Consider the following 14,459-nt stretch of genomic DNA (forward strand, 5'->3'; position numbering starts at 1 on the left):
CTATTGGGGCACTTCTTGATATTTATAGCGGTAGGGTTGTGAGTGCAGCACTGTATGGCGCAGAACTTTGGGGTACCCAGAGAGTGGATACTTTGGCCCACCTAGAAAATAAATTTCACAAAGATCTGATGAGGCTACCCCAGAGCACCCCCACAATCTCCCTCTTGCTGGACGCAGGTACTCGTCCAATCTGCGAGCAAGCTAAATTACGCCCCTTACTACTATGGTCTAGAATTTGGAACGTCCCCGAACTCCACAGCTATGCAGACGCCCTAAAAGACGTACTGTCCTTACCTGGCTGGCATAAGATCGCCTGGCTCAGAGAGGTCAAGAGGGCATTATACAAGCTCGGTCTGGGAGCTGCGTGGGAAAATAAAACAGCACCTCCTAAACAAGAACTGAAGAAGGCTTACTGGTCTTGGGTGGATAACGAGAGACTTGGTAAATCAAATCACCCAAGATCTGTTGCCAACTTCTTGATGGTTAAAGATATCCCCTCCAGAGAACCATATTTGGACTTGATTCACAGTACACATGATAGGGCATTATATTTTAAATTCAGGGTTGGGGTCTTACCTCTATGTCAGTTTACCTCTACCTGGAAACCACCACTGCAAACTGTACCCTATTGCCCATTTTGCGAGCTAAAAATCGAATCTGTCGCACACTTTCTATTTGAGTGTCGAGTCTATATGGCCCCTAGACGGAGGTGGTTGAAGCCTCTTTGTAGGAGCCTGGGAACTCGCTCACATCTGGAAGCTATAAGAATACTGCTCTCAGATACAAGACCCTTTTTTGCCATTTGTTTGGCTAAATTCCTAGGCTGGGCTTGGCGCATAAGATCTGCTAAACAACTGACGATACAGTAAAGTGTCCCTTTTTTATTTTTCATAAATTTTAAGATTATCTCGTGTAAATATGAAATGTTTTTAATGGTAATACGAATTGTAAATTGCTTTGTTTCGACCATTGTTTTTATGCTGTCATGGTTTGCTTTTATGATATGTTTTTATATCGAAATAAAGCTTTACTACTACTACTACTATTTGTGGATATCATGTACTAAAAATTAACTACATAACTTAAATATCATGTGTGTTGGACCTGTCCTTCTCTGCAGGGTCAACCAACTCTTTCTACTTTTTCTCCCTACCTTTGAAGAATGTATTTTTGAAGTATTGTACGACACAGTGCACTTTATCACTGCTAACCAGTGGTAAAGTGCTTGCGTTTTTGCCATAACACATGGTAGCATTGGCCTACACCCTATAGGTCCATTTACTGTAGTTGTAAATCCCAAGCATATGGTACTACCTGTACATAGGGTCTGTAAATGTAATGTTAATAGTGGGCAACAGCACTCATTGAGCCACCACTAAAGTAGCACTGTAAAAAACAATTTCAGGCATGCTACCGCAACATATAGTGCAGTATTATAGGGCCATTTTGAGCAGGTAAAATAAACTTTTTCTTATAATGCATACAAGTTACCCCTAAGGTAGGCCCTAAAGGCACATATGGCAGGGGGAATTGTATTTCAAAAGTAAGACATCTGTTTTAAAGTTGTACATATCCTGTATTGCAATCCTCTTAAGTTTGTTTTTCACTTCGGTACAGCCTACCGCCCCCCAATCAATACATTTAATAAGTGCAAACTGTTGATTGTGACCAGGTAAAAATGTCATATTTTGAGTCTAATGAATTGTAAATCAAATTCCTCTTTAATGGTAAAGTTTGATTAGACATTACATTTTTTTAAAATCAACTTTGCACAAGTTCTCCTATTGTTGCCCATAAACTTCCAAGGCCTTCTAGGAGTGCCCAGATGCCTGGGTCTGTTAATGACTCCTTCATTAATCATGTGTATTGCACCCAGATAGTGAACAATATGGGACTATATGCGGTCATAATGGGCCATCCTGCTAGGATGGTTGGGGATGGAGCTATGGAGATGTCCCCTGCCCCACTTACATTTCAAAGAGATTGCCTCCATCACAAGCAAAATAATCTGACACAAGTGTTTTGTCACCCTAGACTTCTTGAAACCCTAGCAGGGGAAGTGAAGACCTTTCCAGAACCAGATGTGGGGGTAATATAGGGAATCTCCCACACTTCAAAAGGTAGCACCTGAGCCACTCTAAGTGCATTCCTGGACCTATGGACATTACAGAAGAACTGCTTTCCTTCTTGAGGCCTGCCTTGTTTCCCAGAGTACTGCCCTGCTACTAACAGAGGACTGTCCTGTTGCTTGAGCATTGCCTTTTTCCCTCGAGGACTGCGCTGCTGCTTGAGGCCTGCCCTGCTCTCGGCGAAGGAAGACTGGACCTGCTCTTGTCATGCCAGGCTAACTGAGGGACTCCAAGAATCAGTTTGCTGACCTCCTGTACTGAGTTACAGGTACACAGCACGCTCCAGAATCCTCCCTTCAATTGGCCAGCTGACATGCATGCCTGGATCTGCAACTCAACCTGCCTTAGACCTGTTGGCCTCTGCCAGAGTGAGTCTCTGAGTAACAAGTGTTACCTCCCCAGATCCTGGATTCTTGGCTGGCATCAGAGTGGGATTTATGACTAAACAATGAATGCCTTTACCACGCAGTACTTTACAATGTGGTCTTTACCACAAACGTACCCGTACAATGCATGTTTTAACCACCCATATCACTACCTCTTATACACATGGGGACACATTAAAAGTACCATTACCAAGCATACTATTACCATGTATACCGTTACCACGCGTATTGTTGCAATGTGTCAGTACTCTGTGGGTCTAAAGATCTTGGTGGATTGAGTATCACCATAGCTTTTTCGGCGGTCTTCCAACCCACTGGCTTGGTGGTCGCCCACCCTGTATAGGGCCCAATTCTGATCTTACCAGTAAGGCCATTCCAGAGCCGTCTGGAGCTGGACAGTACAACTGACTTTTACTGGGAGCCGGTTAAACCAAAAGGCGCAGTAAGATGCCCAAAACCCTGAACTCACCGAATGACATTCCATCCTAAATGTCCAAACAAAAAGTCGGAAACGCAGAATGGAGTCGTCCGGAGGCATTTCCAAGGCCGATTCCGAGCACCGAATTAAGATGCGTACTTCCTATGCGCCGAACCGGTCGCCACAACCAACACGTCAGAGCACCCGGAAGAAAGTATTCCAGCTCCGATTCGCACCACAACACGAATCCTGCGACCAAGACGGTGCAGCCATGAATCCAATTGTGCATGTCATCCCTACACTCTACCTCTTTGAGCACTACTACAACCGCAACTGACGCGTTCGACTCAGAAGGTAAGTCCGACACCTACCCATACAGAATAACATAAATACCACGTGAAAGACAATACAACAGAAAGCAGGGTCACAAACACAGCCAAAAGGGGGGGGCATACAACTTGCATTGCAGTGTTAAATTGGTGGGTGGGTCGCAAAAACCCACAGCAATGTAGAGTCAATATGGTGGTGGCAAATACCCACAGCAATGTAGAATCAATATGGGGGTTGGCAAATACCCACAGCAATGTAGAGTCAATATGGGTGGTGGCAAATACCCACATCAATGTAGAGTCAACGGGGGTGGCAAATATCCAGAGCAATGTGGAGTCAATGGGGGTGGCAAATATCCCATTAGGTAGATGCACATCTGTGGGTTTGGGGGGAAATACCCCTATACATATAGATGCATATCTAGGGTTTGGAGGGGATACCACCATACGTGTAGGTGCATATCTGGGGTTTGGGTAGGCAATACCCCCATTTGTGTAGATGCATATATGGGGTTTAGATAAAAAAACCATACGTGTAGATGCATAGCTGGGGTTTGGGGGATACCCCCATACATGTAGATTCATATCTGGGGTTGAGGGAAATACCCCCATATGTGTACATGCATATCTGGGGTTTGGGGGAGAAATACCCCCATATGTGTAGATGCATATCTAGGGTTTGGGGGTGAAATCCCCCATAAGTGTAGATGTATATCTGGGGTTTGGGGGAATACCCCCATTTGTGTTAATCCATATCTGGGGATTGGGGGAATACCCCCATACATATAGATGCATATCTGGGGTTTGGGGGATACCCCCTATGTGTAGATGCATATCTGGGGTTGGAGGAAATACCCCCATACATGTAGATGCATATCTGGGGTTTGGGGAAAATACCCCCATACATGTAGATGCATATCTGGGGTTGGGGGAAATTAACACCAGCAATTTGTACATGAACAATGTAACTTCTGCTCAAACAAAGTCCCTAAATTCCTACAGGTGGAGTACAGACTGCAGCAATGTCTACATAAACAAGCACAAAGGTATTTTTCAATTAAATGCATTCACACACTGTTGCAAAAAAATTAACTGGCAACGTTGAGGAATGGATAGAGTCGAGATGCACGTGTTCCAGGGACCGTTAACAAACAAACCAAGACTCATCATCTACTAAATGGTCCCTTACAAACCTGTGAAATACTGGGGGACGATATGCAAACAAGACAGACCAACCACATATAGCAGCTCAAGGACGGTATGTGTGTGTGGGCAAGCTATCTTAGCCTAGGATGACACACCTCACATGGGACTGAAGCCCATAGACCCCTATGGGTGTTGAGATCCAATCAGAAAGTGCTTAGCATACCCTTGAAATTGCCATGATGGCATTTGCGCATTGGTCAATGGGCAGGTGCACCAGGGTCACCTGTGGGCCATGGTTTGGTGGGCCTTCGTATACCACACCAGTGAATTTACTCACTTACACAGCACTCACCAGGCCACTGCAACATTATGCCATGATTTCCATGGATCACCAGCTGTTCGGTAAATAGAGGCTGAGGGACAGCCTTTGGTGCATACCCACCATGGTGCACTGCCTTACATGCCTTGACAGAGGTAGTGTCATCTCTCATGAGCATCACTTGCAGGTCATGGCAGGTGCAGGGAGGTTGCGTTGTATGTAGGGGCCTATCAGGGAGGGAAGTCACAACTGGACAGTCTGACCTACATACCACACCCTGATCAGCAGCAGTGTGTATTGAACAACAAAACCTTTGTCCGGTAAAAGTACAGAGGCCAGGTTCAAGAGATGATCACAGATTGTGTGCCAATTACTTTCTGAGAGCCTGAGCACAAACACAGCCCCTTAGTACTGAATTCAGTGTCTCCAAATACAACAACACAGGCGTGGTTGTGTCACAGTTGTCAGGGAAATATTTGTAGTCAAAATCCATATTGGTTTTAAAAGAAGCATGGGCCAACAACAATGAAGGATACAATCCCCATATGTGGACTGATGCCGCTGTACACAAAACCCAATCTGCATGTGTCTACGGTCATCTTTGGAGAATGACATTTGCAGCTAATCTGCACCTAGCGCCTCAATCTGTAGTGTATGGCGGAAATTAATAATCCCATTTTGAATGTGCCGCTTGTGTCCTGCATAGTAGTAGGAGTATGCATGAGTCACAGGACATAGGATCCACAAACAGTGTTAGTGTGTCTAGTGCACAGCTCATTGTGCAAGATAAGCTTCCAGCACGGATGAGGATGCTGGGGTGGTGGCTCAATCTGTGGCTCAAAAACACAAGTGACTTAGTTATACCGAAGCCAAGAAATATGGGTACATCTTCTGTGGATGAAAGACATGTGCAGAATTAAGTCTGCTTTGTCCACATTTGGTACTGAAACAATGTAAACAAATCTATGGAAATATCAAGGAGACTTTCAACATACACATATTAACAATACATCAGGTCCTAAGTCAAAGTCAGTATTTAAGTGCACAATGGGAGCCCTCATAGACACACAAGGGTGACCCTTGCTAAACCAGATCAGAGGTAACAAATGTTTTGAGAATTCAAACCCTCATGGAAATGAGTGTCTGGTTCCAGTGTCAAATATGTGTGTTGTTCACAGTGCAATGTGTTTTCCTCAGCACAACCAGAGACACCATCACAATGACTCCATCCCCCTTGGTGTCACCATACCTCAGAAATTCAAAGTCAAAATGTTGCAGTAACCATGCGCGCGTAGTGTACTGGCAAGTGTGGGCATGCATACCCGGGGTAGTCTTGCCCCAGGTGGCACCACAACAAACATCAATTACTTGAACATTGATGGGGCTGTACCCCTCAAAGGAATGGGTTGCCATCCAATGTTCCAGATTCATGACATTGCAAATGTAGCAATCACCACATCCATACCTGGCCACTTTCCAAGGACAATAATGACCAATTAATGAGTTCAAATACCTACACAGTGTGAAATGCCACATATGCCAACACACAACTCAAACAAGGCAAGACTAGGTGGAGCCAGCTTTTCCAGTGATGCCAATAGGTCTTGCATATGACAGTGTGCTCAAAGTATCCATTCACACAATCAGTCATGAAAATCCATTGGCAAACGGCAAGCCGCAGACAACACATTCCACATCTTCATATTTACTCTGGAAACAGTATTTGACTACTTACATACACAAAATCTACACATATGTACAAATCAACATTACCTCATGGCCTGCATGAACTCTACTTGTGCAGGTATGACCCCTCTCACATCCACCCCAAATGACATGCTCAACTTTCAAAACTATCAATCTCACAAGCTTGTCATAAGCCACCACAGCAGCTATATGGAAAAACATGTCTGCCCCGCAAGCTACAGCCTTGTACTCAAACTGTTTGAACACAATTGTCACAATCTCACCCAGACACTACCCTTCACACATACACATCTACATGCACAGCACCACTCTTCATCACTATGTACTCAACAACTCTCACATACATGACATGCACCCTATGTACTGTACTCATCACCACCTCAGAAGACATCAAACTTTACATGTAAATATGACCATGCTCATCACCATTAGCACCCTCAGCAATGTATTTGGACTGTACTCATATCACAACGTGCAGCATCACTGCCCAGTCTGGCATGCAAACTTAATACATCACCACATCTCACAATAAGACACTTACATTTCTCAATGGATAAGTCCTCAGTAAGTCACAGATCATCCCACACCCACCCTAATCTGCTTAAGTTACACAGATTGTAATTTCAGAAACACATGCATACACAGATGCAATAACAACATACATCAACTATACAACACTGCACATTTCCCTGTTCTGCACACTAAAGTACACAACTGGCGTGTGCCCTTCACATACACTTAGCCACAAAGGGCAAGTTGAACCTTGTCTCACTGTGGCACTGTCACATCCACATATGACTTACAAGGTCCATACCACTATTGACTAATGCACATCAACAACTATACTCAATCATTTGAAAATGCATGGTTACAGTCATCCCTCACTGTAGATGCACAGACTACAGCTCACCTCCTGCCAGAATAAAACCTTTGTCTAAGTGCTTCAATACCTATCACATCTACCAATTTATCCCATACCTTGCACCAGATTGAACCATCTGCATACTCTGAATCACATAATTCTATATGTAAACACTCACATAGGGGGAATGTTGATACCTCATCTCTCCTACACAAGATCTGCCTATACACTCAACTCATACCTCACACTCTGACAACCACTAAATTTGTCCCACCACCATCGACGTATGTATCTCCACTCAAACCAATACATAAAATACTAGTCACTCTCAACTTCACCCTTGTTCAAGCAAGCTCAGCAGATGCAACATGAACCCTTGACTATATATCTGCAGCCAGGATGCATATTTCCATTAACACATCCTCCCATGTGTGGCAACTAAGAGCTTGGTGGAGACTCCATATCTTGGAGCATCTGCACAGTAGACAGACAGACATGCATCCATACTGTGTACTCATTGTCCACCTGTCTTACCACATGGAAATTCAACAGAAATCACAGCACTCATAGTTCAGCTTGGTGTGACATGAGACAGCATCAATCTAAGCTCAAATCCCCACCCTTGTCAGTCATCCACAAAATACATACACCACACAATTCATATGTTCAACTGCAACTGGTGTGTGGTTGCAAAATGCAATCCAAGCCTAGAGAATCCATAAACCATATACTTGCAATGTCACTAACCAAACGCAGGATGGCATGAACAACTTCTAAATGAGTGAGCAATAGAATATTAAGAACACACGCACCTTGTCTAACAAAAATCCCTGCCGTAATTGGAGTCCTGTTGAGGCAGAGACTTGGAAGACTGTGAGAATACTGCTCCCCTTACAATCACTATGTGCTCAGGAAATGCATCAGATGTGTTCACAACCATGAAGGGTTTTTGCCCACAGTGGCATGCTAACTGTTGCAAGGTTGACATTTCCACTATTCTACAAGATCTGAAGAAGATACAGACATGGGTCCACCACTATCAAGTCACATACAAGTATTTTAACATCACTTGGTGTACACAGGTGTGTACAAAGTCACTGCCATGCAGTAAACATTCACATGTGTCCAGGTGAAGTGATGAGACAGGTGCCTTTCTGCACATCGCAAACATATGGAGCATTCTACGCCGAAACGGTTGCACTTTGAGACACATGTACTATGTTGACAAATGAAAGCATGCTGTGTGTGTAAGTGTGTTTAGAAAATAAAAAGGTTTGTGACGTTATGTCACACTCTTACCCAAAACCGAAGTTGACAATGCCTCCCAGGATATGTAGATACAACATTCTTGTAAACATACTCTCAAAGTGCTTTGACTCCATGGAACATATGCAATCCATGCCATACTAACATCATTGGATATGTACCTATTGAGCATGTCATACAGTTAACTGTAAACAAGTTTGTGGAGATATAAAATTGTAACCATGAAATATAAAATGCTTTATTAAGCCTCAAAATAAAAATCCAAGGAATAGCGAAAGGCCATTGGCCACTCCATCATTGTCCAGTCTCATGATGAGCAACAAATAAATATTGCCCACATATTCTTGCCTGCACTAGTTCTGCTTGGGGACACCTCCCCTGGGAGGGGCATCTTGGGGGCATGCCAGGCACCAAAGGGAACAAACTAATGGGGACTGGGTTGTGTTTTGGGAGGGATTGTACAAGGAGGGGTTTCAGGGTCCACTGGTAGGGTCTAATGACGTGGGGTGAGACTCCATTGCAGTGGTTGTCTCTAAATGTGAGGGGGGACAGCTGTAGTGGTATGAGCAGATGGATTGGGGAGTGGGGTCAAGGTTTGCCACCCGCCGTGCTTGCCAGGTTGTGACAGGCCCAGGCGGACCTCAGCAATCCTCTTGGCCCAGCCACGAAGGTCCTTCCACCTCTTGTGGCAATGACGGACATGATGATATGCGACCCCCACCTCAGGCACCTTCTTGCCGATGGTCAGCCACATCCTTGCCTTCTCATGAGAGTTGTCCTGTAAGGATGACATGGTGATATTCCCTTAGTTTACATGCACCATATTTCTGAGTCATACACGACTATACATAGGTCATGGTCAGTTTGGCAAAAATTAACTAAGGGGAATGCATGTGGCATCGCACATCAGTCCTGTGTTCAATGAGAACTTTCTTCCATGAGAATAGTGATGGTATGTTTGCCCTTGTACACACACTTCTACAGCAGTATACCTGCCCAAAACAGTTACCTACACACAGTTAAACTTGCAAAAAGCCTAATGGAATATTTATAAATGAGATTCATAATGCCAGTGATGCACGGTTATTGCACATGTCCAAGTGCAATGCACTGGTGTCCTCACTCACCTACTCTTCTGGTTTGCCATACATCTGGCTCTGTAGTGACAGGTGTGTGTACAGCAGGACTTGGTTCTCCTCCTCAATGAATGCTGGGGCCCTGGGCTGTGTCCTTGCCATAGTGGCTACCAGAGGATGTGGTCACAGCAGCAGAGAAATTGGGAGGTGCAAGGATGAAGCAGGTAGTGCAGGCAAGTGCAGTCTCTAGGGACCAGACAGACTTATATCTCAACAGCAGAGGCGGTCTCAAATCCATGCATCAGAAGTGATAGGTTTGCGTCAGTCGCAATATACAAATTGGTACAATGCATAACATTCTTGCAAACGACACGCCTACCACGACATTCAAAAACTCTTCATCTAACTGCGATTTACCTTGATACATTGGTGATGGGAGTAAGAGAGTTGGCTTCAATGCGCTGGAGACATGAGGCCAAATGCACATTGCTTACCATAACAACCAACAGCCAATGGCTGTGATCAAATCGTTTTGGATGCGGCTACTCCGTCCTTTGAATACTCAACCACGTCTTTCTCCATAACAACCAATGGCTGTGACCGAAACTTTTTGGATGTGGCTACCGCATCCTTTAAATAATAGGTCATCAGAGCATACACTGTTGTGATTTATATATTTTTGTCCATTACATGGGTTGATGCACTTTTTGAATGCTAAATGTGACCTTTAAATGGATAAGACACACTCCCATGAGGAGCTAAACTTGAGGTGCACATGACACACTGTTTTTTTGGCAAATACAAGCATGTCAAGAGAGAAATCCAGTTATCGGCATAGTATTGGTCACAGTGCCCAATATTTTTGTGTATCTATACATGTGCATTCTTGCATTGTCACTGCATTAGTGTACTGTATGACCCATTGTCCAATTGTTATCATTTCAGACTGTAGATGTCTATTGTGTAAGTAATAGCTAAAGCTTTTACCATTGGATGAATAGACAGTGAAATCATTCTGCATCTTCAGCTTGTTTGCAAAATGTGAATTACTAATCTATCTGTGTGCCTATAACTGCAGTGTATGGTGTTGTTACATATGTTAGCATCATCAACATTGAACATAGTCTGTGTATGGGATTGTATGTGTAATGTAGACATAACTAGATGACAGTGTCCAACCTGTGACAGTGGTGGGCATGATTGAGTATAAGAGATGGTGTATATATCAGGTGTAACACATCTCTTGCATTACATGTTTCAATTCTGTCTACCTATTGCACATGTTAATGTTCACAGAAATATAAAAGTACCATATTTTTGTCTGTGGAAAATTTGAGTATGTGATGCTTGATCACATTTATGATGTCAGACACCAGTGATTTGTACACTACAGCACTCTAATTGCTATGTCACCATACCTTGGTAACATGTCTGCATAGGGTACTGATGCTGTGAGATGTATCTAAGGTCATCCTTTCCAATATAAATCTGTATTGAAATGATCTGTAGCTTCAGTTGTGTTCACATTCCATGTTCTGTTTGGCTCTAAGCATGTTGCTTTGTACATTGTGACCTGACACCAACTGTGTTTACGTTCTACTCATAGGTATCGCAGATGACCTTAATTCCACAGGCAATTTCCAGACCTGGCAACCATGGAAGAACGTGACACCATCAGGAAGTTCTAATTCACCAGGCCAATAATTGAAAAGTTTACTGCGCAGTTGTCACCTCATCTGCAGCCTGGTCGACTATATCCAACTGCACTGATGCCCAAAGTGAAGGTTATGGCAGCTTTACATTTCTTTGACACCGGTTCATTTCAATACACAGTTTCAACATCTGGTGGAATGTCATAAACTGGGACGGATTCCCCATATAATTGGTAGGAGTGGCCGGAATTTGCGTAGTCGCGCCACGCAAAGCTCAGTGAAATGGGCAAATATCTCTGCGAGCACGCAGAAATTCCGCAAACATGCAGAATTGCTTGTTTGCGATACTTTTTTCCTGTTCGCGAACGCTGTTTGCGTGCTCAGGGGGAAATATCTCGCAAACACGCATTTTCATAACGCGAACAAGCAAAAAATTCCGCAGGCAAAAAATTTGTGGGCAATTCCGCGTTCTCCGCAGAACAAGAAATTACCCAAATTCCACGATCGGAACGGAATTTGCCACCCAGGCCTAATAATTGGCTCCATTGGTGGCATCCACATTGCATTGGTCCCACCACAGGCAAATGAGCTGTTATATCGCAACCGCAAACATTACCACTCGATCAATGCCCAGCTGGTATGTTTGGCTGACATGTCAATCTCCCACATCTGTCCCCGTTTTCCTGGATCGGCACATGATGCATGTATCCTGTTCCCAGACCTATGCTCTCCCCACAGCTCCGCTTTACCTGCACTGCCGCTGAGCCCTCCCGCCCCTCCGTGAAGGGTTTGAGACCACTGCCAGCTTGTCATCCTGTGGGCTCTGCGCCCTGCCTCCTCGCTGCACCTGTAATCATTTACTGTTATTTTTTACTTTAACTCTGTTATTGTTCATTGTGTTTACTGTACTGTCTACTGTGTTTTTCCCCGCATCTCGTGTTCCTTTTGTGATGCCCATTTCGATTGCTGCTAAGCTACGTTGTAGCTTCGTTGCACTTTCAAGCAGTTCCTGGCACTGCTGCCCTTGCGGCCCACCATTCACGCCCGATGGCTACCCGCCTTACAGCTGCCGTCCCTCTCCTACTTAATGGTGACCGCTGTGCGGTCGCGCCACTGGCATGCCGAAGGCGCGCCTAAGGCAAGCCATCTTTGCCTAGCTACGACCCGGCTGCAACCAACGCCAGGAACCCTGGATCGTCAACCATCCATCGCTACAAGACCAACTCCCTCTTCACACTCAACCCCGGCAGACGCATAGACTGCAAACAGGCCTCGCAAAACACGACCGACACAACAGTTCTCCTGTCTCCGCTGCCGCCAAACATTCACCACCAATTCGACCTCCAAATCACTCAGAACCAACACCTGAGACACCGTCAGCTGCATCCTCCTCAATGTGCGCTCTGTACACAAACATGCCATGGAAATCTGGAGCCTACTCAACTCTCTTTCGCCAGACGTTGCCTTCTTCACAGAGACCTGCACTAACGCTGCCTCCGCCCCTGACATCAACACCGCCATCCCGGACAGCTACAAGATCCAGAGGAAAGACCGCCTCAACCACCCAGGAGGAGGCCTTGCCATAATTCACAAGACAACCCTCCGCCTTACCACATCCAGTGAGACCCTCCCCTCCGCAGAACACCTGCACTTCCAAATCAAGACCAGCCCCAAGACCACACTCCGTGGGACCCTCATCTACCGACCCCCTGGCCCCCGGACACCCTTCGCCAACACCATCATGGTCTTCATCGCACACTACGCCATCGCATCGACAAACGACATACTCATCGGAGACCTCAACTTCCACCTCGACAACCCCAGCGACCCCAACTCCACCATCCTCCGTGACAACCTCGCCAGCATCGGACTCAACCAACTCGTCAACACACCGACACACAGGGCAGGGCACACCCACGACCACATCTTTGCCGCTGGCAACGGCATCCACTTCAGCCACACAACACAACCACCTTGGACCGACCACCACTGCATCCACTTCACTGTCAAGAAACCCAAAGCACCTAAACTTTTCCCACGCCTGACACGAAGGAACTGGGGCAAGATCACTGACAAGCAACTGAGCTACATCCTCTCCCGAGACTACCACACCTGGGCATCCCTCGCAAACACTGCAGCTAGAGAGCTCCACACGTGGATCTCTGTTAGACCTGGCACCATTGGCGTGGGTCACCCTTCCATTTTTGTCTGTGCCTCAATGTGTTTTGTGTTGGTGTTAGCTGCTCAGGGCACTGTGCCACTGCCATCCAGTGCCACAGTGCAAGTGCTCCCTATGGTAAAATGTATTATGTGAATTGACTTCCACGTTTGGTTTATTTGGTTTACTATCAGTCCCTAGTAGAGTGCACCAGGGGTGCCCAGGGCTTGTATATCCAAATGCTGCTAGTGGGCTTGCAGCACTGGTTGTGCCACCCACCGAAGCAGCGGGGTAAAATGTGTCTAGGGTCTGCCACTGCAGAACCTGCGCGCGGTCTGGTACCGTCGCGCTGACTGAGCAAGTGTCCCCACTTGCCAGTCCCTAAACCTTCCCTTAACTACATGTTAGTCACCCCTCTGGTAGGCCTAAGCGCAGGGTGCATTGTAGGCATAAGGTAGGACATGCCCTGATGTGTGTGGCATGTCTTGATAGTGAATTACAGCCATTTTCGTTTTTCACTATTGAAGGCTACCTGCTCTCCATAGGCCAGAATGGGCTGCTGGGATCGCTACACGCTGTGACCCCAGTGGACTCAGAGAGCATGGTAGAAAGTCATGTTTAGTATGCCTGAACTCAGGATAATAAAATACATCTTTTAGTAAAGGTTATTTTAATATCCTGGGTTTGCAAATGCTACTTTTAGAAAGGTAGCCTTTGCGTGCCTGACCATCTCAGTCCGCCTCTGTGTGTGTGTGTTCTGCCTAGCAACAGTACAGGAGCAGGGCTGGGGGATTCCAGGAGACAGGTTGGCTGCCAGGTGGTGGGTAGAGAGATTACACCAGGATGGGTGGGAGGAGTACACCCTGACTCTTGAATAGACCTGTGCTCTGCCACCACAAAGCCGGCGCCGCCCCCTGTGGAGCGGCTGATGTCTCTGCCCTACTGCTGAAAGGAACAAGCCGAGTCACCACAACAGAGTGCTCCAAAACTGGACTGAGCCAGGCCCGGGCC

The sequence above is a fragment of the Triturus cristatus genome, chromosome 8, assembly GCF_964204655.1.
Source record: "Triturus cristatus chromosome 8, aTriCri1.1, whole genome shotgun sequence".
Classification (NCBI taxonomy): domain Eukaryota; kingdom Metazoa; phylum Chordata; class Amphibia; order Caudata; family Salamandridae; genus Triturus; species Triturus cristatus.